Source organism: Pinus tabuliformis, chromosome 7 (assembly GCF_031772625.1).
Source record: "Pinus tabuliformis cultivar Carrire ecotype Pingquan chromosome 7, CPIR1, whole genome shotgun sequence".
In the NCBI taxonomy this organism is placed as follows: Eukaryota; Viridiplantae; Streptophyta; class Pinopsida; order Pinales; family Pinaceae; genus Pinus; species Pinus tabuliformis.
In genome coordinates, this window is record NC_142293.1 from 1,855,846,717 (window position 1) to 1,855,851,788 (window position 5,072).

Here is a 5,072-nt window from a genome sequence, read left to right on the forward strand (position 1 = left end):
CCCCTTCCCCTTCTTCTTCTCTAGACATTTTGATGCATAATGCCCACTCTTCTGGCAAATGAAACATTTGAGCTTGATCAAGCATTTATTCTTCCCCATCTCTGAGTTTTACCCCACTTTTACCCTTGCAACTCTTTCCTTTACCCATCTTGGCTTAAATGACCAGGGCCATCTCCTCTCCATCTCCTTGCATGCTAGTTATAGACTCCTCCTAAGCCTCTTCCTAGATACAATCATCCCAAATCCTCTCTCAATGGGGAAGGTGTTTTTGAGCATGGATCCCCTTGAAAAATGGTTTGCATGGCTTGGTGAAACCATTCAATGCCACATTTACCAGTTATGTTTGTCCACATTTTCTCTAGTGATCTTCACAAGATAGCCCGTAACATTATCATACCTTGTCATTTGTACATATTTGAGCTTATTATTAAAGATCATCTTCCTATTCATGTTCTCACTCTAGAACAAACACACACACACACACACACACACGTTGCAAGTCATTGCATATATATTTTTGATAGCACCTAGTTGTAGGGGTTTTTATAACTTTTGAAACTAGTAACCATGTTAATGAGAAGAAACCCTAAAGAACATTTTAAAGAACAAGTGATTTGGTGATGTGTGATGTTATTGTATTGTCCTCTTCATTGTTGTAAGGTTACATTGTTCGTTTGATAGATTATTATTCTATGAGTTGTATAAGTTTGCATTCTATTACTTTTTTGATATTGTTGTTATGAGTTGATAAATAGAAAGTTGTGAATAAGCTTGTTGTTTTAGACTAATTTGGGCACTTGTATTATATATGTATTATTGTGTTGAGAGATGTTCTACAACCCTTTATGGGGAAGACGTTGTAGTCATTGTAAATGAGTGTAAAAATTTAATTTTTAGGAGATGTTGTAGTGTTCGTAAAATGAAGCATTACAATAATAATAATAAACAAAATGTCAGCTCAACTAAAAAAGTAACAAAAAGTATAAAGTAATAAAAATAGTAAATGGATTCAATTTGATTTGTTCTATCATAGTTTTGTTTGTATTAATAAAATTACAAACATTACAAAAATAAATGATTCATATTCATAACCATTATATTATAGAACTTCATATTTAACTTTTATTAACAAGGGCAACTGCGTAGCGGTAGTCCCTGCCGTATTGCCAATAAAAACTAAACCATATTGCCAATAAAAACTAAACAATTATGAGTATTTAGGAGTTTGGACTGATTTTGTGCTTAGTTTCGCACAATGTCAATTAAGTTTTTATGAAATTGCATCGGCTGTGTGCTTTGGATGATTAAACAATTATAACATGAGTATTTAGGAGTTTGGACTGATTTTGTGCTTAGTTTCGCACAATCTCAATTAAGTTTTTATGAAATTGCATCCGCTGTGTGCTTTGGATGATTTTCTGCTATCGGATCCTCCACAAGTTGGTTACAAAATGACTGGGAGGAATTCACAATTTCTTGATTTGTAAAAATATTGAAGGAATGATCTGAACTTGTACAGTTACTGCAGGCAGAACTGTTGCAAGCATTTGGATTCACCATTTTAGTGTGTTGCACCGCAGTTTTTATTCTGACAGGTGTGGGTTTGATCGTGTTAATTTTGAACGTTTTCTTTCTTTGAGATTCCTGTGGTGGCACCTTCTTTTGCAGATGAATGTTCCAGTGGTTCTTGATTTCGTTGTCTGTCCGCCCAGGCAATCGTCCTGCTATCAGGGACCACCATATCACCAAATTATGAAAAAAATAAAACATAAAATATACACATTTATTAACCATAATAATGAATTAGACCAAATATATTAATTAATTTTAATATAATTAAATAAATCTGTAACCTTAACACTAACACGACTAAAGGCTTACATCATTTTTAGCCATAATCCTAATTCCTGAAGTTAACCGTAGAAATTAAACAGTGACTTGTCGCTGAGTATTACGGTTTCCACGAATCCAACTGTGATCGTAACCCTGAGAACTAACACTACATTTTTAACCATAATCCTAAATTCTGAGATTAGCCGTAGAACTTAAACAGCGGTCTGTCCCCGAGTATTGTGATTTCCACGAATCCAACTGTGACCGTAACTAAGAGCTGACCTTACATCATTTTTAATCATAATCCTAAATTCTGAGGTTAACCCTAGAACTAGAACTTAAACAGCTGCATTAATATATTAAACTTTTTATTAGTTAAAAAATTCCTACTTAAAATAATTTGATTGCTAAGTATTAAAATATACTTATCTTATTTTTTTAATTTATAATTTTTTTAAATTTAAAAAAATACAAATTCTTGATATTAAACTTACTCAAAAATTAGATAAAAAATTAAAAAACAAAATTGCAACGATGAAAAACTATAAAAGATGTCACATTATCGGCCAATAAAATAAATATAAAATTTTCAAAATAATATTAAAATATTTATGTTATAATTATTGATTTAATATATATTACAATACATGTTAAGAGAATGTTTTGCAAGATTATTATCTCTTGAGTTTTTAATGTAATGAAAAGTCATTTAATAAAATTTTCAAAATAATATTAAAATATTTAAAATATTTATGTTATAATTATTGATTTAATATATATTATAATAAATGTTAAGAGAATGTTTTGCAAGATTATTATCTCTTAATGAAAAGTCATTTAATAAGTGAAATTCTTAAAATTTTATTTATTATTTTAAAGAATAATTTAATAAATTATTTTTATTTTTATTTTTAGTTTTTATTATATTTGTTGGTGAATTTTGTCTAAAATTTTAAAAATTTAAAATGTGAAATTTAAAAAAATGAATTAAAAAAAAAAACCATAAATAATAGAAAAATCACTATAACATGAAAAGAAATTATATCAGTAAAATTATGAGAAAAATAAAACATAGAATATGCACATTTATTAATCATAATAATGAATTAAAATACATATATTAATTAATTTTAATGTAATCAAATAAAAAAATATGTATCACAATTCCACGAATCGAACGGTAACTTTAACAAAAACTCGCTTAATAACCGCCTGGTCGCTTTCCTATGCTACTTGCCCACAGATGCCAGCTTCTCTCCTGGTCACAATTTATAATCTCTTGTTATATCCCTTCCTTTTGAATAATTTAGTTAAAAGACCCTAGATCTGGTCACAACTTACAAATTCTCTCTAAATCCCTTCCTACTTAGAGAATTTAGTAAGAAAACCACATATGTCAGCTTCTCTCCCGGTCAGAATTTACAATTTCTCTTTATATCCCTTCCTTCAGACAAAAAATAGTTAAAAGCCCTAGATCTCATCGCATTTAGTATAAAAAGAAGAAGCAAATTAGGATTATCTTCTTCAAAATCCAGGGCGTCAACTTCAAGATGAATATGATTTGAAGTATGTAATAATCTCCGACATCAATTTTAATAATAGTAAGAACATGATGATTTGATCTCTAATATGATATTAAGATTAAAATATTTACCAGAAGATTAACAGAAAATAGAACTAATAAATCCGTAAAAGTAAATTTAAATACTAAGAAATTAAAGATTTATCAGTCACTTCCAAATTCGGTTCAACTCATTTTTTTTCTAACTGCTAATTTTAATAAAATTCTATCGTCACTAAAATTTTATCGTTTCAAAATTGTGAAAACAGTAAATGATAGGAAAAATTACTCACAGTTTTGTATTGCACTAAATGTTAGTCCACCGCCAGAAATATTACTTAGATTTTCAATTCCACTAAATATTAATCTGCCGCCGTAGCCTCTCTTCCCGCTTAAATCCAGTCCTCTGCATGAGCTGGCTTAGAAATGTAAATTTAATTAGAATAAGATTTTAACAAGAACATGAGAATAAAAAATATATGGTATATTAGCACATAAAAACTACTCAGAACAATATCTTAAGCAATTTAACTGCGAACCCTGATCTAGTTTACCTCTCCTTTGTATCAATAATTTTTCAAACCCTTTCAATAGTATGGCTATAAACTAAACATAATCTTTATGTTGAATAACTAGTTATTTACCTAGGCTCCTTCAAGACTCCATATCTGATTGCAAATCTTTAAACAGCTTTCATGTCTGAATGCAGATCTTTAAACAGCTACACCAGAACAAACGCTGAGGAAATTCAAATATATGGAAGTTTCACTCCGGTGCATCAAAGAAAATCATATCAGAAACGAGAGAAAAAGAAAACTCGTAAACAAAAACCAGACAAACAAACAAAGTAAAAGAAAAGCAGACACCGAATGAACAGTCAGTCAAACAAACAGAGTAAACGAAAATTGAGAACTAAAAAGAAAAGCAGACGCCGAATGAAAACGAGACCGAGATGCAGGTAAACAAAACATGGCCGCGCGGCAGAAAAAGCACACACATTCTTGCAATTCACAACCTCAGCGAGAGAGAGATAAAGGCACAAACAACAAATTGGATGCATTCACGGTCTTCACGGTCTGATCCACTGTATCCACGCCAGGCTTCACAGGTCCTGGTCCTGTGTTCTAGGCACAAACAACAAATTGGATGCATTCACGGTCTTCACGGTCTGATCCACTGTATCTACGCCAGGCTTCACAGGTCCTGGTCCTGTGTTCTCCTTGGCATAATCTCCTAAATTAGAAAGGAAAACGGTTGCCCTCAACACGGTATTACAAGCACGGGCAGCTGCCACCTGCTAGAAGTCTCCTGACACCAACAGCTGGCTGTTGTGCACGACCAAAAGCTGCCACCTGCTCTAAGTCTTCAAGATATACTAAAAAAACTTTGCCCCGAATTTAAAATCAGTTGTCATAACATGTAACTTTGGATAAAATTAATTGTCACAACATTCTTCAAACTCAACTTTGGGTAAGATGAATTGTCACAATGTTCAATCGATATCACCTCCAAAATAAAACTTTGGGTAAAACAAAAAAGCCACGAAATTTGGATTTGGAAATTCAGCAACCCGGCAATAAGACCTCTAATATAAAACTTTGGATAAAAAGCAAAAAACATCAGAGCTCTAAAATAAAACTTTGGGTAAAAGCGAAAAACATCAACTAAATGCTCCGGT

The 5,072-nt window shown here is 31.4% G+C and overlaps 1 long non-coding RNA gene across 2 annotated transcripts; it reads right to left on the reverse strand.

Annotated features, from left to right (window-relative positions):
* Window positions 1–1,480: 1,480 nt before the first annotated feature.
* LOC149255816 (uncharacterized) lies at window positions 1,481–4,574 on the reverse strand. 2 transcript variants are annotated; one of them, XR_016266417.1, is made up of 3 exons: window positions 4,039–4,574; window positions 3,688–3,809; window positions 1,481–1,721 (listed from the first exon to the last, which is right to left on the reverse strand). It is a non-coding gene; the product is annotated as an uncharacterized LOC149255816 (long non-coding RNA). The 2 variants fall into 2 exon arrangements; XR_016266418.1 differs by lacking the exon at window positions 1,481–1,721 and adding an exon at window positions 2,998–3,091.
* Between the last annotated feature and the right edge of the window lie 498 nt (window positions 4,575–5,072).